The sequence below is a fragment of the Ambystoma mexicanum genome, chromosome 3p, assembly GCF_040938575.1.
Source record: "Ambystoma mexicanum isolate Mex_15411 chromosome 3p, UKY_AmexF1_1, whole genome shotgun sequence".
In the NCBI taxonomy this organism is placed as follows: Eukaryota; Metazoa; Chordata; class Amphibia; order Caudata; family Ambystomatidae; genus Ambystoma; species Ambystoma mexicanum.
Window position 1 is genome coordinate 247,766,586 of NC_090925.1, and position 19,099 is coordinate 247,785,684.

The window sequence follows — 19,099 nt, forward strand, 5'->3', positions numbered from 1 at the left end:
GATAGTTTTGCCGGCAATGCTCATGCAAGGTATTAGAATGCGAAGCTTCATTCAACAGCTTCTTTAACACTTGCTCTGCTGGTCGCACAGCTTCCACGACTTCTGCCACAACTTCTACTGCTTCTAGCTTCTTAGCGACCTGCACCCTCCCTCTCTGAATGTGCCTTTGGTCCGGCCACGGCAATCAGGTTCACATGGAGAAAGACAGCCTCTCTGCACGCCTTCCACTGCACAGCCTCTGCACTCAGAACAAGCTGGTGAAATCTGTTGTCTCCACGTTCCGGCGTCCCTCTTGTTCTCCCACTTCGGCTTGGTTTGCCAGCTTTGTGTCATCTTCTTTCAGCTATTATTGCTACAAATCGCATTCCAGTACAGTTCCACCTCCTTCCAATTGCCTGCACCTGAGAGGGCCTTTTATGCCTCCCAGGTTCCTTCAGGTGTGGGATATTATGCTTAATTGTCTGACTACTGCCAGTGCATGCCTCTTCTTCATCCCAGTACTCATGAGATTATGGGACATGTGGTTCCCTTCAACAAGGTTAGTTATTTTAACAAGTGGGTTAATTTTAAGGGTACATTTATTTCCCTTAAAGTCCTTAAAAGATAAACCTTTAGAATTGGTTGTTACAGTGGAAGACACTTTTGTTAGATCCTTTCACATTATACCTTTGGGAGTAAGGAGAGAATTTATTCTTGAAAGATCTTTCTATTAACAAGGTTTGCTCAGATTCAGCAGACCTTGTACCGTGGGTCACAGATCTTATATGTGGGTCAGGACAGTATAATTACCTGTTTTGGCAACCCAGAAAGGCACTTCCTTTCAGGGGACAAATACTATGTCTCATCCCATGGGTTCTCCTCACCAACTTCTTTGTCCTGTCCAAGGAGAGAGCACACATTCAAGCCTGCGTTTCTGCATCCTCTAACACGGCCAAACTCTTTAAAATCAGCAAGGAACTGGCCAATCCTGTTGCAGTCTCTACCTCTCCTGTTCCCTCCCAGGCTCTCTGTACGGCCCTGGCTTCTCACTTCTCTGCTAAAACTCCCGTCCTCTATCTCCTCTTCCTCTCCCTCTTTTGGCCCCCCTCTGGCCATCTCTCCCTCTTCTCCTCCTTTCTCCTTTTTCTCTCTGACAACCCCAGACAATGTTTCTACGCAAGTCCGATCTATGAAAGTGTCATCCAAACAGGTGCTCCCCTGCTCCGCCAGAGCCAACAAGGACCATATTGACACACTCACTCCAGCCTTGGCCAGTTTCTGTAATCACTGTTTCACCACTGGAACTTTCCCCTCTCCCCTTAAGCACTCCCTTGTGCACACCCTCCTCAAGAAGCTGTCTTCCGCTCCTACCTGCCCGGCAAACTATCGCCCAATCTCCATCCCCCCTTTCCTGGGCAAACTCTTGGAAAAGCTTGCGATCTCCCAGCTTACTCTCCAAACTGAATCTGTGGGTTGTCTCCATGACCATCAGTCTGGCTTCAGAGCTGCCAGAGGCACAGAAACTGCTCTCCTAAACACCTGTGAAGATCTTCTCTCTAAACTTGATTCCAACATTCCTTCTAACTTGATCCTCCTTGATCTTTCCTCTGCTTTCAACACGGTCAACCACGCAATCCTGATCAATTGACACAGTGGGAACCTGGGCATCAGAGATCAGGCCCTGGAGTGGCTGACCTCCTTCCTCTTGGACCGCCCCTCCCAGGTCCAAGTTGGTCCCTTTCTCTCTGCCACCTCTCTCTCTACCTGTGGCATTCCCCAGTGTTCTATCCTCTCACTGTGGTTTTTCAGCCTCTACTTGACCCCTTTGGCCCACCTGATCTCTACCTTCTCCTCTAACTTTCAGTGTTATGTGGATGACACTCAGCATTCCATCAGGCTCCCCTCAGCTTCCTCTTCACATTTGCTCATTCTTGACTTTCTATCCACGATTCAGGATTGGTGCGCCTCCAACGATCTCTGCCTTAATGCCAGTAAAACAGAGATCCTTCTCATTAAGACCCCTGGCCCTGCTTTCCCTCTCGCCCTCTGACCGCCTGCCTTGGGCTCTGTTCCTTTGTCTTCCTGCGAGGCAAAAAACTTTAGTGTCATCTTTGACTCCACTCTCTCTTTCTCTCCTCACATCTCAGGACGTCGTCAAGAAGTCCCACTACCAGCTGCCCCTCCTCAAGGGGACTCTTCCCTTTCTCACTTTCCCACAGAAGCTCATTGTCTCCAGAGCTCTGGTTCTCTCTAGGGTGGACTATTGCAACAGCCTCTTTCTCAATCTGCCTTCCTCTACTCTCCGCCCTCTGCAACTAATCCAGATCAGGACTGCGAGACTTATCCTTGGCCTCAAGCCCAGGCCTATCTTTCCAGGCCAGAAATTGCTTCACTGGCTCCCTGTGGCTGCAAGTATCAAGTTCAAGACCCTTTACATTGTCCACAAGGCTTTCTTCCAAAATACCTTCATTCTCAAGCCCTTTGCTCAGCTACCTCCAACTCTCTATGTGTTAGACGCTTCTCCAGGCAGAGAGTGGGGGGTAGATCTCTCTCATCTGCAGGTGCCCCCCTCTGGAATGGCATCCCTGGCCCTCTCAAACTTGAGCCAGACCACCTGAAGTTCTGAAAGCAGATCAAAACCTTTGTCTTCTAATCTGCTTTCTCTCTCTCCCTCCCCTGCAGACCTACATGACCTACCTGTCTGCTGTACCGACTAGTTGCTTGGCTACCCTCAGAGTCTCACTGAGTACTATAAGGAAGGCATGGTATGAAAGTAAGACAGAAACAAGTGACCACAGTTCAAGGGTGTTTATTGAACTTCATCAAGGGTGTGAAAAACACTTATCTCAACCTAATTCTAAGATGGGAGCAAGCTACGACCATCAAATAATAATAATACAGTCCTAGTGGAGTCTTGTCAAATAAAAAGGGCCTATACTAAACAAAATACTATTGCCAATCCTTACCACTAAGTTACAAATAGTGTGGGGTAATGTTCACGAAAAAGAAAGATGTGTTCACAAAATGATACGTCAGGATGTTCGGGCCGTTGGCCTCCCTTCCCCATTTTTTTAGCACAGGACAAGTCGGTTCACTCGAGCATAGTATACTCTTGGTTTCTTCGGCACAAGAACACAGTTCCTTTTACCAACATCAGGGCCTTTTGTTCCCAAGACTCTTATGTTCAAAGTCTCTTGATTCAGAGGGCCTGATGTGCCAAAAACAACAGAAAAAAATGTCCTTTCCACATGTTCAAGTTGGGTGATCCACTCTTCACCCTGGATCCCCCTCAGCTGGGCTCAGATACTTTTGTACACAATTAGCCTCCCTCAGCCGGGCTCAGATGAATTTTAGTTTGCTGACATCCCTCAGACGGGTTTCCATTTGCCACAGCAATATCTTCTCGGATGACTCACTGGGGAGCGCGGCTAGCAGCCATGGAGTAGATAGTAGATCTCAGTAGCTCTCGGCAGATCTGACATTGATAAGCTTCTAAAGTTGATAATAACGAACGCCTAGGTCAGAGAATACAACACGCTGATGTCAGAAGGTGGCTGGAGTCCATTGAGAAGGCGGCCAACCAGGAACGGAGACAGGACAGCCAGAGAGCAGCCTTGCCCGGTCTGGCAGTAACGCGGGTAAGATGGCAGCGCCTGCCTGATGAGTCTTGTCGGAGCGTGTAGAGAAGCGGAGAGCAGGCGCCGGAGTGAGTGTTCTCCCTCGGCAGATCAGGGTGCTCTCCCTCAGCCAACTGATTAAATCGGAGTCACGCGTAAGGTGCCCTAGAAGTGCTGACGCACCAAGGAGAGGAGCAGCCATTCTGGGGAGAAACCAGGTTGAAGCAGACACTGCGAGAGGTGATAGTGGGGCACAGTGCTCCCACACCCAGCAACTGCTGACAGCCCAGGGTGCCTGTCTTGAGGCAGGAGCAGGCCGACATGAAACCCACTGAGGAGTGGAGGCGCTGAAGCCGCGGTGTTGAGCATCACCTGGGAACCCACAGGCAGCACACGCCAATGCCAGCAAAGCAGTTTGGAGGGCCTGACTGCTGTGCTTGCCCCAGAGCTGTGGCATGGAGGGGGAGAACGGCACTACAGGCTCTGCACTGTGAAGCCCAACTCTGGAGGTCGCATAAAGCAGGAACACTTGACGCTGAGTGGGTGCGGCAGCCCGGGGGCTGCTCCGACCTTATAAGAGGCAGAGAAGGAGCATAGAGCCCCTAGCACCACAGTAATGATAACAGGCAACCGTTAGCCGGGAGAAGCCTACATCTGTGAGAAAGGCAAGCCAACAGGAGTATCACTGGAGAGCGGGCAGGGACCTCATTTAGGGGTCGCCAGAGGTCGCAACTGCGACCCCTGAGGTCTCCCTTGCGACTTCTGTGGTCACCCTTGGGACCTCTAGAAAAAAAAAGAAAAAAAAAGTTTTTTTGTTTTTTTTGTAATGCAAGCTCATGGGCCGTGACCAGCACCATGTGGCTCTTTAGTTCTGGAGTAGCAGGCTTTCTTGTTAAAGCCCCTTAAAAAAAAAGAAGAAAAAGAAGAAAAGGAGTGACAAAAGTCTAACACTTTCAGCACTGACCTTAAATAAGAAAGATTAGGAATACCAAATAATGGGCCTCATTACACGGAAGGCGGTAAGGGTTAACGGTCACCGGTAATGTTACTGGAATTCTATACAATAATTGCAGGACTCATTAAAGGTTTATTTCAGGCACACTTCAGGGGGTGAGTCACTGATTTAGTCTGTTCTTAAACGCCTCTACTCAGCCTTTCATCCTTCTGAGGTCGATAAATGAGTACCAACACAGGTTCGGTTATTTTGGGTGTATATTTTTTCTACATAAAGCGCTTAAGCGCAAGTGCTATATAACAACACATCATTATCATTTGATCATGGACGTCTGCTTGCATTCACAGTAATTTGGTAATATGGGCCTATACACACTGATCTTAACGATACATATGGCGATCCATTCTTGTATAAAATGTACATCACATTGTAGTGATATAACCATACTTTTGTAGTGTACAATGCTATGTGATAGCACTTCCTGTTTTGTCAACGGGTGAAAGGTCACGTTCCATCGCATCCCGCGATATCACTTCAGAGTGGGGTCAAATGACATCACTTCCTGTGATGTCACCAGGGGGTCAAGGGTTGTGTGATGTTACTTCTGCTACCCCTGGCATTTTGGTGAAATGACGTCCCTGAGAGCGGGGGCACCTTGGATGCAGTGGCGGGCTGACCCTGGGGACGTACACGCTGCGCACACCCAGTACAATGGAACAGCATAAGTTGTCTGGCTGCAGCACACGCCCCGGAGTGAAAGGTGAGAAGGACTCTGTGAGCCCAACATAGCGTTCAGGGGGGGCCTGGTGAACCCATCCTACGAGACCCAGCCTGAGGGACACAACACACAACAAAACCATAGCAGAATTAAGGCCTGTCCAGGCCGAGAAGACCCACCCCACGCAAGCCCACCACAGGGATAGAAGCACTGGGAAGTGCTGGAGGAGTGGAGGCAGCCGTTGGACCGCAGAACCCAGAGTGGTCCCCAGTGGCCGCTCCAGCACATACAATGATCTCCGGGTTGGGAGACGCTCCCCGGCCATCCATGACATGCCAGATCACTTTGAACAAAACAGGTGAGGAGCTTGCCTGGCAGCGAGGATAATAGAGAGTTCTCACAGAGGGTCGCGCTGGCAATAGGGGGGGGAGATGGAGTGAAGTGGCAGGCTGACATTGCAAGGGTCAGTGACCACATCGGGGAGGCAACAAGATTGGTGGGGAGAGCTACAGAGAAGGGCAATTATGAAAGGCAAAACGGACGCCTGGGCAGATATCCACAGCCCTGACACCGAGTGGGACACGGCAGGGGCGTGCCCAGTGGTAAGAGACTGCAGTAGCGCTGACAGCGGACCCCCCATGGGACATTTGTACACAGGCCGACTTAGCAAAGGGCATAACATCCATCCCAGATGCCTGCCACCCATCGAGTTAACGGGTACAAGAGTGGGCTGCACCCATGCCAGACAAGCAGCACAGGGGCAAGTCTAAGCAGACTAAGATGGATGCATTCACCCGCAAAGGGGAAAGAGGTGGTGAGTCTCAACACGAGAGCACGTCAGTGCAGCTGGAAGGGAAGACGGACAAGAACCAAAAGTCCAAAGTTACACTCCAAACGACTCTGGACAGGGGGATAGACAAAGTCAGAATAGACGTGGTGCCCCTGAGACAGGATGTCAGGGGACTAGCAGGGAGCACAAGCAGACGAGAATAAGCAGGGAGTGGTGGCAACTCAGTCGGAGGTCCGAGAACTGAAAATGAAGCTGGCTGCATTGGAGAGCAGGGCTGAGGACGCAGAGGGGAGAGCCCGGCGCAATAATATTTGAATTCTGGGCCTGCTTGAGGGGACAGAAGGAAGAGACCCCACAACATATGTGGAAAACATGCTCCTACAGGAAGTCGGGCGGGGAACCTGTTGCAGGGCTTTACGGTGGAACAAGCCCATTGTTCCTTGGCCAGGTGACCCTCCCTCCCCGGGTGCGCCACTGAGACCCCTACTCGCAAAGCTTTTGAACTACAGCATAAAGCAGCAATCCTGGCATTCTCAAGGCAAAGAGAGTTAATTGAGAGAGACCCAGCCAAGCCTGACTACACTATTAAAAGCAGAAGCAAAGAGCAGCCTTTGGTCCGACGAAAGAACGGCTGCGACAGGCAAACATGAAATATATATTCTAATATTACCAGCCAAACTAAAAGTGCTCCACAATGGCCCTACACACTATTTTTGACAGCACCAGCGGGGCACAGGCGTGGATGGACTCGATCTGAATGCCTCTGTTACACGGAAGACAAGAAGCGGCCTCCTGAAACAAAAAACAAACAAAAAAAGGCCAAAGGAAAAGACGGACATAGCTTCAAGGAAAATTGAGACATGAATGTGAGACACTGACAAGAGGCGCGAGAAGACTGCTGCATGCTGTAAGACACCAGGGAACAAAAACCAAAGGTTAGCAGGGTGGCGCTTCGCACAACGTGCCGACCCTGGGAAGCCCCTGTCAGAGTGCAGCCACAAGCACTGCGTTGCTGCGTGCAGAACTGGTGGGAGTGGTGAGTTGACACTGGTTAGTGCGAGAAGCGACTGAGACTGAATGGACTATATACCATTGAGCATTTGTTTGACATGTTGGGAAGTTGGGGGGAGTTTTATCTTAAGTTAAATTGCACGCTGGGTGTCTCACCCTAGGGAGGTACGTAACCGGGTGAAGAAAATAATGCAACTCACTTGGTGGCGGGATGGGCACCAAGAGTTTACCCGGGTGGGGGAGAGACAGGCAGGGGATAGTGGAAGGGAGCAGAGGAGGAAAAGGGCGAGTGGACCGCCTCCATGGGAAGATGCCTAGGTGGGAAAATGAGTGGTATTAAGATTGCCTCCTGGAATGTGAGGGGACTTAACAGCTATATCAAGAGGAATAGGGTGCATACTTTTTTGGCGAACAAAGGAGTGCAAGTTGCACTTCTGCAGGAGATGCACTTAACTGCCGCCAGGCAATCTGTGATTGAGAAGAAATGGGGGGATAGTTAGAGGTGCTACATACTCAACACATGCAATGGCCACTCTCGTCTGGGTAGCGCCCAGGGCTCCCTTCAAATTATTGGACTGTAAGTGTGACGACGAGGGTCGGTTGATGGTGGTGCATGGTCTACTGGAACAGAAAGAAATTTGTATAATTTACACGTATGCGCCCAACCATGATGCAGCCGCCTTCTTCAGGTCACTAGGCCCCCTGGCTAGCACCATATAGAGAAGCATTGTGGTTGTCGGGGGGACTTTAATTGCACCCTGGATCCAACGCTAGACAGTTCAGATGGGAGAAACAGGAGGAGGGCACCGGCCGCTAAAGTGCTGGTGGACATGATTCGGGAGCTGAAACTTCAGGAGGTTTGTGGAGACAGCTGCATGGGGAGGGGAGAGGCTACTCCTATTATTCAAGCCCACACAGAGTATACACGTGCATAGACTTTATGCTCACTGGCACTGAAGTGCTAGGGGAATTTGTGGCAGCGGAATACATAGCTGGAGCCCCCTTTGGACCACGCACTGCTGCTCGTGACTTGGCAGAATATGTCAATCAGAGCCCCCATCCCTATGTGGCGATTGAGGGCTGAGGTGCTACTGGACAAGCTCTTCAGGGAACACCTGGTGGAGAAGATAGAGGAATTCTTTATGATTAACATGGGCAGTGTGAGCAGCGCGCGCACTCTGTGGGAATCATTTAAAGTAGTGTTGTGAGGGGAGGCAATTGGAAAGGCGTGGGGGATACGGAGGGAGCTACTGGGCACTGTGAGAAACCTGAAGGTGTCTCCATGACTAGTCCCCGGGGATCTGTCATCCAGGTGGCCAGGACACGGCCATCGCTATTGGATCCAGTTCCTGGGGTGGACCAGTGAGGGTGGATCACCTGGATGAGTGGTCCTCGGAAGTGGAAGTGGAACACCAAATGGTGAGATGCGGTAGCCCCTTCCATATAACACCTTTTCCCCCATTCCCCCATCCTACCTCGTAGGATACTCCAAAGTCCCCCCACCCCCTTTTTCCAACACAAACAGTTTCCTAAAACGAGACAGACAACGGACCGACACCCGGGCCATTTACCTGACATGTCCCAACACAAGGGTCAGATAAAGTCAGGCAATTAACCATAACTATGCACACCTGACGGCCCTTTCCCTTCCTCACAGGGATAAAAGGTGGAGCATGAAAGCACACTTCGAGCAAGGCCAATCGCACGATGAAGCAGCCATACCGGACCTGCAGTACAAGAGGAGGAGAAAGGCGGAAAGATATGAAAGGACGGCCAGGAGGGAATTGCCATTCACCTTCTCAACCCAGACCGCAAAGCCCTAGTGAAAGCAAACTTAAGATTGGGAGTCACAGCTGGCGAGTGGCGTATCAGAGGTCAGTGGTACATGGAACCCTCCTGCACTGATTGCCAGGGCGGGGAGAGGTGGTTTTCATTGTGGTACCGCCCTTGACTCCAGCGATAAAGGGAAACGCCAATGAGTTCAACTTAGCCAGTGAGTCGGAAGCAAGTGATAGCAAACCGGACTGTGTTGAGCCCAAGGTTGCAGTGGCAACATTGTAAATACAGAAAGAAGATAATAGATAGAGGTCTTTTGTGAGTGAAGTTGGAGCCAGACAAAGAGTGGTCCGGCGCCACGTGGGTGCTCATTCAAAGGACTCTATTTGGTATTCCACTGCTGAAAGAAAGCGAAAGTATTGAACTGAGAAAAAATCATTTCTAATGAAAACTACAGACACCAAGGGGCCTTAAGGGAGGCTGTGTGTAGTATCAAAGTGGTCATACAAGGCTCAAGTAAAATCCCTTGTACAGTTGAAAGTCTTTGACACATGGTGAACACCAAGTGAGTTGTGAAAACTGTGGCAAATGTGAACCCGACGGAGGAATGCAAAAAGAAAACTAGGGGAATGGAACCCCTGCTTTCTAATGAGAATGATCAAATCATGAACCCGACAAAGGGATGCCAAGGTGAATGCTAAGGAGAGTGAATCCTGCATATGGAGAAAACAAAGTGAACATAGTGTTGACAAGCGTGAACGCGGTTGAGGGATGTCCACAGTGAATGGTTGTTTAAAAAGACATTGAGACTCTGTAATGTTACATTGTGAATGAAAGGCCGTAGTGAACCCGACGGAGGGAGGCCCACATTGTACGAGGGTTCGGAGCCCGGCAGAGGGGGATCCTAAGGCGAAGAGTAATCATCCAACATGAAGAATCGTTGAAAGGAACTTTGGTTTGTTGTTTATAGTACTGAGGGCAAGATTGGAGCCTGGCATAGGGGGATCCTAGTGTGAAGAGAAACTATCCGATGTACTGAAGGAACTTTTGTTTGTTTGTTTAAATACATCAGGCCCTCCGTACTAAGAGACTTTTTGTATGAAAGAGACTTGGTCACAGAAGGCGTGATATTTTGGAAACAAACTGTGACCTCGTAATGACGAGGCCCAGTAGTGTGCTGTGCTCAAAGTTCCTGCCTTGTCCCATGCATGCTAAAAACATGGGGAAGAGAGATCCCCGGCTATAACATCCTAGCTTATCATTTGTGGACATGTCTTTCTTTTTCTTGTGAACATTATCCCACACTTTTTTTAACTTAGCTGTAAGGATTGGCAATTGTTTTTTTTTAGTATTAGGTCCTTTTATTTGACAAGACGCCACTAGAACTGCCTTATTATTATTTGATGGTCATAGCTTGCTCCCATCTTAGATTTAGGTTTAGATTAGGCGTTTATCTCACTCATTATACAGTTTAATAAACACCCTTGATGTGATCACTTGTGTCTGTCTATTCTTTTTTTTTTAAACTCTTTATTTCTTATTTTCAACAAGATACAATAAACAACAAAATTAACATCATAGGTCATTGAAATTACAAAATACACAACAGCGGAAGACAAATATAACAGAATTCCAAACCATAACTCTGTATTCCACCACAGTAAACTTTAGACTGACCTAAAACAAAACCAGATGCACCAAACAAATGACAACAGACAAGTAGGACCACACAAAACAACCACACAAGCAACACAAACCCCCTCCCCTATATTTATGTCCCTTGAAAATAGACCATTTCACTCCACTCCAAAACCCAATCTAGCATCATCCATAAAGATCAATAAAGCTCCCCCACACTTCTTCATAAAGGGCTTCCTTGTTTTGTTTACTATACATCTTTTTCTCAAATCTCGATAAAACTCTAAGATCGAAAATCCATTCCTAACTGTCGGCTTCTTCCGTGTCTTCCAGACCTTCAACACCTGTTTAGCTGTCACCAACAAAACTTTAATTACCCCACACGATATCAGCCAACTGACATCCCGTCCACCACTGTACAATAGTAAGATGACCGCTAAGGGATTGCGTGGTTAAACAATGTCCCAAATGTGGTCGATCCTATCAATAACCTCCCTCCAAAAACTCACCACCCTTCCACAATACCACAACATATGTATAAAAGTACCTTGTTCTTTCCCACAACCCCAACACCGATCATCGACAATTAATCCCAGTTTACACACTGTAGTGATACACGAAATTGCAACCTTGCCAATCAGGGCTTTAGATGACAGCATTAGCCGCTGAAAGCCAATAGTGTATTCAAAGTATGTGCTAAAATGCTGACAGTAGTCTGTTGTAGCACTTCCATTATGCAGTAGTGAGCTACAAGGAATATGATAGACAGGCAGGGAGGGCCCCCAGCTATGTAGCTAATAGGTTTTTGGAGTGTTTGGAACATCATGGCACCTATATAGCGCTTAGATAGCCAGTCTTAAGCGCTATAAACACTAAGCTATGAGTGCATGCCTTTTAGAGCTTGCAGATGGGGTTAATACATCCCTGCTTCCCTTAGAATATTCAGCCTCACTAACGTTGGCCCTGGCTCCAAGCTAATCTTCCTTTTCTCTGGGAAGGTACTGATAAGACATTCCTCAGCCAGCGCAGATGGGAACAAGGGAGGGGGTAGGAGCGAGCAGGGAGCATCTCAGAGAGAGCTGGGTTTTTTCCATGAGCCAGTTGCACAGGGAAAGTTCTGGAACTGTGCGTCATGGTGACTGACAGCAAGAAGTTATAAAATATCCATGCACACATGGATCAGGGGGAGATCGTCCTGTGGACTTGACTCGTGTACAGTCAGGTGCCCGGCATTGGCTCTCACGGTGTCCTCCAGCCTTGTTTTTCTATGAAAATCCCAGGTCTCCCAGGGCTGATTTAAAGGGACGTAAGACTGTGTTTCTCTATGTTTCTCTATGGTTTTCTATGTTTCTCTATATTTCTCTATGTTTATCTAAGTTCCATGTTTCACTATATTTTGCATTGCTCTAAGTGTTATGCTTTGTAATATTCTAAAACTTGAATCCCAAATGTATATGAAATTCACTGCTTAGAATAAATATGCTAATACTTAATGAAGGTGTCATTTTGTCACTTGCATGAGATCACTGCTCAGCACAATAGAACCTGTATTTTGGGCTGAATTGGGTATTTTTGCTCTCAAAGGGCTGGCCCCGAGGAAGATTTTGCCCAATATCAAGACATTTGGTGGCAGCTTTGTGGGATTGTGAAGAGCAGTGCCATGCTGACATGACAAATGGTGTGAGAGAACACAGTGTAGAGTGGGGAGCAGGCTGTCGCATTTCCTTGATGGTCTCACTGCAGCTCTGAGACTTCAAAAGGCAGCAATGTTGTGTCGGCTTGCCGTGGCCGATAGCTTGTGTGGTTAAGACTCCCTTCAGTTGCATGGGATTGGTGCCAGGGAGTACAAGGCAATAAACAAGCGGGAAATGGCTTTGTTTAAAGCACTCCGATGAATGGTTAAGAAAGATGTATGCTCAATTAGAAAAAGAATTTTATCATGTGGTTTCCCGGTTTAAAGTTGTAATTTGGAATGCATAGTGAGACGGAGTTCTCATCTCTATTCTGTCATGAGGGCAGGAAAAAAAAAAAAATAATAATAATTGCAGGGATTTGACATGCAAATTGTGAATAGTGATTTAACCATTGACTCAGCCCCAGTGTGATAGCGAGTGGGGGCTGTAATGTTCGGAGGCGAAGGTTCGTCTTTTTTGATATATGCTTTTGAAGGGTTGGCATTCCTGAATAATGAGGAAGGGGAATGAGCCATGCTTAGGAGAATGAGTAACATCTGTGCTGAGAGCCTAAAGAGTTTTTTTTCTTTCTTTTGGCAACTGTAAAATTCCATGTGCTAATGGTGGCAAATTCTGTTTAAAGGAAACACACTAAAATGGTTATATTGCATTTTAGGCTGTGCCATGCTTTTATTGGGTGAGAGACTCACTTAAAAGGAAAGTGAGTGAATGTTATTTGGATTTTCGATTTTTGTGTACTGATTTGAAATTGCAGAATCAGTTTGCAATGGTTGGGGGGAAAAACAATTTATATTTTTCTAAATTGCCCCTGGAGTATTTTTTTGATCCCATGCTATGCCATGGATTTGTGCTGTTGCCTTATAAAAGTGATGTATGCTTTGAAAATAGTGACCTGTTGACTGTGATACATGGGGAAAAATGTTGTTGACACATTAAACAGCCCACAAGCAATAGAGTGTGGGTTGTTCTTGCAGAAAAAAAACGTGCAGGGAGCTGCACTAAATATGGCATTTTTATTTTTTAAATGCACTGAACTGAGTGGTTATAGTTTGGCAATGGTACAACAGAATGAAACATCTGTGTGTGATAAGATAGCACAAAGATTTAATGGGTTGTGAGTTCTCTTGAAAGATCGCACATTACAAGAAAAAAAGACGCTTTGACATTTTGCAAAATTACATGGAGTAGAAAAGGACAAGAAAAGTGCCGCTTTTGAAAACAAGAGTCTTGCTGTGTGTGCAGAGCTTGTGCCTTGAAGCTGTCTTGGGCGAGGTGCGTGAAGGCAAACAAAAGCAGAAACAGTACAAGAAAGAGTTAATCTGGATGAATTGTCTGAAACGAGTGAAGCCGCCACAGTATAAGAGTTATAGGCAAAAGAGATAAGCTGCGTGCTAATGGCGCTGCCAGGTGCACACGAAAGATAAACATGCCTGCATTCCTGAGGAAGGGGGAGCAAAAACAGAGAGCTGTTCAAAAAAGTAAAGAATTTGCCTAGTAAACTGTGGTACGGAGCAAAGGCTTCATGCAGGATGGCAGACGGGCACATCACATCTGAACATTTACCTATGCATCTGTGAATGGGCCAAGAAAAGACAGCTGCCCATTCCAACAGATATTACTGTGCAAACCGCATTCCCATGTGATGTGATGTGAAGTGAAGTAAAGCGCTATTGCTGTGCAAGCTGCATTCCAATGCTCCATGTGATGTGAACTGAAGTAAAGCGCTGTGCACTGGAGAAGAAACCTCTAGGCGCTTTGAGAAGAGAAAATACACATCTGGCAAACTGCAAGCTACATTGCCAGGGGATGGAGTAACTGACAAAGACATTATGGCCTTCCAGATGGAAGCAAAACTGACAAAAGTGCTTAGCCGTTTTGCAAGAGACAACATGCAGAGCGGGGCTTTGAAGTACAACATGAACACTGCACATTAGCCATGATCCAGAAGCCACACGGCTTAGTGCAAGAATGAATGATTTGTTGAAGCAACAAAAAAAACTGACTCAGACTATCGCACTCAAAGGGGTGGTTCAAAAACAGCAAACGCCCTTTGAAAAAAAAATGACAAGTGAAAAAACCAGAGGCTTGAAAAGACACTGCTAAGAAAAGAAAGATAAATACTGAAAGACTTTACCTTTGAAAAATGGAGTGATGCCAGCAGGGCAACCTAAACCAAGATCATGGGACACTGGAAGCAAGTGGCGCCTGGCATTGGTGGTCGCTTTGGTGAAAAAAGAAAAGCATTGTGCGACCTGGGTACTTACTATATGGCTTTGTAAAAGCACAGATCAGTCTGAGGTACCATTGACCAGCTATGATTGCATTGCACTAATGAGTTTGTGATTAGGCAGTTACACCCCGTATGGTTGAGTGTAAATAAGCCCCCAGAAACATGCAGAAAGGTGATAAATAATTGCAGTAGCAATGACAAAGTGTGTAGTTACCTGATGAGACTTTTTGAAGATGGGGGTGGTATTATGGGAAGGGGTGGATAACGCTGATATTGAAGTTTTGATGAAATCCTAACATTTCTGTTTGTATTTTGCCTAGGCAAATAACCAAGAAAATGATTGTGGGGTAGAAGGGTCAGACGCATTCTCAGAGAAAGCGAGCCACTGCGACATGCTATTTCAACTTTAACTTGCCATGCACCGCACAACGCTGCTGCAACCTGCGAAAAGTGTCCAACAGAGTAATAACTTCTGCTGAACTGGCACGATGCAGACTTGGCTAATTATCAAGTATTTGATGCTACACATTTAAATGACATGTTTTGCCCTTTCTTGTTTAAAGGACTATGGACAATGAATTGTGGACTGTAACATCAGGCACCACATACAGCTGTGTGACACAGCAATTGAATGCTAACACATTGAAAAATGGTTTTTAAATGCACTGTTGAGATGAATCTGAAAAAACCAAATGGTTTTACTCTTCCAACTGAATGGCTTTAACCAGAGATGTTTTGTTTTTTTTTGAAAAAAAAAAATATTCTACATTGCACGTAGGCAGGAGAATGATTTATGAACTGTTGGGGCAGCAGAATTATGCAAGCAGGAGCGTAATTAATTTTGAGATAAGATGAGTGCGCACATCAAAGTCACCTGTGCGTAGGTTAAGATTCTTAATTGAAGTAATGCTGCCAAGTGTATGAGCTATAATTTGAAATGGTAATCTTTGAAACACTGGATACTTTTACAGCCAGCTTAAGGCAGGTAAATGAAACCATGACTGACTTGATGTTTGATTTTATGACACAGAGTGTGACACGGTTTTTTGTTAAACCAACCAGTTTCATGTTTTTGTGGGGACAGCTGTCTCCAACACACTAATGCAAAGAGTCACCTTTTGATTGTAAACATTTGGAATAATTCTTTGGAAAAGCGCTACAAATGAGTATCCACATGGAATTGCTAGTGTACTGGCCTGGCACATTGTCAGGCATCTTTTGTAACTGAATGGATACCATTTGTTTAATTTGTCTAATGTGATGTTTTTCTGACCAAGAACTGCAGCGAGTGTTCTCGCCAAGATTTAATGAACTATAACTTGACTAAATGAATTTTTTCCATGGTGTGATGAAACAGCCACTGCCGGATAGTAGTATGGTGTTTGTGGCTAAAGTTAATATTGTATATGGTAGATATCCCACTTGAAGAAGGGTATTCTCCAAGTCACAGAAGGTAGACACTGTGAACCTGTTAGATTTTCCAGTGGTAAGACAACATGTAAATTGTAGACTGGTAATGCACACCTTCATTATTACAGTGCTACACTTAGACATAGATTTATGATGCAACGTTTCCTTAATACTACCAAGCTGCTACAAATGGAGTCCATTTCTATGGCCCATCACTAGAGTGCGCGTAGCTAGGGAGCTAGATTCATTAATTGCAGGAGCAGCGGGGAGTAACAGGAGCTTTATATGCTTGTGACATAGAAACTGTGCACTATAAGCTAGCCACTATGGGTTCTGATGCCAGCTCTGCTATAGAACTTCTGGCCTAGTGGGGCCCATTGATATGCCCAGCACTGCTACAAGTATTGACAGCCAATTGAAGATAACAGAACTTTAGACATGTAGACATTTTTGTCTGCCATAGGGCAGGTCAACAGGACTGCTAAATACACACAATGCATTGTATGGCAAACATTGTTAAATCAGCAGGTGTTGGCTTTTTACTGGGTGGGGGCAACCATCCTCCACACACTGGCACGCAGAGCTACAGTTACCAGCATACATATGGATTGAATTGCTTGCTTTTGATTGCATGAATAACACATGCCATGCTTTGATGTAAATTAGTAGAATTGTTTTTATTTAGACAACCTGGTGCCCATGGGTTCACCTTGTTCACGAAATTAGATGGTTTCTGGTTGGGTTCCACCTACCTGGGGGAAGTGTCTAGTCACACAGCCCATAGTCACGCTTGAATGCCCTGGGATCAGGGGGAGGGTAGGCCCTTAGGGTGAAAGGCTGCCAGGTTTTAGAATTGGTAACCATACATAAATGCAATAGTGCATTGTAGATTAGACTACACTGGATTGCCTTGACATTTTAACTGCATGCTGCTTTTTAACTGACAATCAGTTATACAAAATTGATTTAGGTATTTTTGTGTAGGCCAGGTTTTGGCTAGAGTAAATGTCCATGTTCACTTGGCGTAGGTATTTTTGTGTAGGCCAGGTTCTGGCAAGGGTATATGTCACTGTTCACTTTGTGTACATTTTTGTTTAGGTAGTGTTTTACCTTGCATGCCACGCTAACTAACCGCTAGAAGATAGTTTGCTTAAACCTCTTGCAAAGCCCCTAGGTCTTTATCACTGCACTAAATACTATGTTGATAGGTATTAGTCAGCATTTGTCGCACAAACGTTGAATAGGGGTGGAATGTAGTGATACACGAAATTGCAACCTTGCCAATCAGGGCTTTAGATGACAGCATTAGCCGCTGAAAGCCAATAGTGTATTCAAAGTATGTGCTAAAATGCTGACAGTAGTCTGTTGTAGCACTTCCATTATGCAGTAGTGAGCTACAAGGAATATGATAGACAGGCAGGGAGGGCCCCCAGCTATGTAGCTAATAGGTTTTTGGAGTGTTTGGAACATCATGGCACCTATATAGCGCTTAGATAGCCAGTCTTAAGCGCTATAAACACTAAGCTATGAGTGCATGCCTTTTAGAGCTTGCAGATGGGGTTAATACATCCCTGCTTCCCTTAGAATATTCAGCCTCACTAACGTTGGCCCTGGCTCCAAGCTAATCTTCCTTTTCTCTGGGAAGGTACTGATAAGACATTCCTCAGCCAGCGCAGATGGGAACAAGGGAGGGGGTAGGAGCGAGCAGGGAGCATCTCAGAGAGAGCTGGGTTTTTTCCATGAGCCAGTTGCACAGGGAAAGTTCTGGAACTGTGCGTCATGGTGACTGACAGCAAGAAGTTATAAAATATCCATGCACACATGGATCAGGGGGAGATCGTCCTGTGGACTTGACTCGTGTACAGTCAGGTGCCCGGCATTGGCTCTCACGGTGTCCTCCAGCCTTGTTTTTCTATGAAAATCCCAGGTCTCCCAGGGCTGATTTAAAGGGACGTAAGACTGTGTTTCTCTATGTTTCTCTATGGTTTTCTATGTTTCTCTATATTTCTCTATGTTTATCTAAGTTCCATGTTTCACTATATTTTGCATTGCTCTAAGTGTTATGCTTTGTAATATTCTAAAACTTGAATCCCAAATGTATATGAAATTCACTGCTTAGAATAAATATGCTAATACTTAATGAAGGTGTCATTTTGTCACTTGCATGAGATCACTGCTCAGCACAATAGAACCTGTATTTTGGGCTGAATTGGGTATTTTTGCTCTCAAAGGGCTGGCCCCGAGGAAGATTTTGCCCAATATCAAGACACACACATACGTACTGGGGTCCAATATATTCTGCCCAATATCCTTTGATGGATATAGCGTAATTGCAAATCCACTTTGGCAGACGTCGGCACTCTCCAAATATTTTCCCATTCTCTTGGCATAAGTTCCCTGCCCAACTCCTCTGTCCATGATAACCTTGGCTTTTCAAATGAATCTAACCATTGCCCATCAGGTTGCATAATCTGAATAAAAGTAAACACTTTTTGAAATCCGATTTCCAAAATATTAAAATTCTCTGGCTTCTTCAAAAATGGTGCACCCAACATGTATCACCTTTGGCAGCAAAACCATTTTAATAGCATTAATTTTACCCCAAAGAGTTAGATTGACATGTCCCCATCTCATAATATCCCGTCTAAGAACCTCAATGATTTTATCCACATTGTAATTTACTAAATTTCTAAAATTACGAGTAATATAGATACCCAAATATTTCACACTAGAAAATTCCCACTTACAATTCCACCCCAACAGATTTGCACATCCATGCGAAGCCGTCACAGGAAATACCACTGTTTTTTCCCAATTGGTCCGATACCCAGATAGCTTACCCACTTCCTCAAAGACCTCCTTCAATACATGACCCCCTACGACAGGATCATTCAAGATGACCACTACATCATCCGCATAAACCAGTGCTTTAACTTCCCTATCTCCCACAGCAAACCCTATGACACACCTCATCTGACGTATATACGCTAACAAGGGCTCCAATACCAAATTAAATAACAGTGGCGACAAAGGACAACCTTGGCGCATGCCTCTATACAACGAAAATGACGTAGAAAACCCCTTGTTCACCCACACCTTTGCCGATATGCCATTCAGAAGTGCTTGAATAGCTTTAATAAAGAAAGGACCAAAACCTAATTTCGACAGTGTATAATTCAGGAAGCCCCAATTCACCCTATTAAAGGCCTTCTCAGCATCTAAAAAGATTAACAAAATATCCTTTATCTCTGAGTCCGGCAAACACAAAATGTCTAACAGTG

At 45.8% G+C, this 19,099-nt stretch overlaps 1 long non-coding RNA gene across 1 annotated transcript in view; it reads left to right on the forward strand.

The window, feature by feature from the left end:
* LOC138580297 (uncharacterized) overlaps window positions 1-17,958 on the forward strand; it is a 55,633-nt gene extending 37,675 nt beyond the window's left edge. The window contains exon 3 of the long non-coding RNA XR_011304226.1: window positions 14,729-17,958. This is a non-coding gene — a long non-coding RNA (uncharacterized lncRNA). The remainder of the gene's footprint in view (window positions 1-14,728) is intronic.
* Window positions 17,959-19,099: the final 1,141 nt, after the last annotated feature.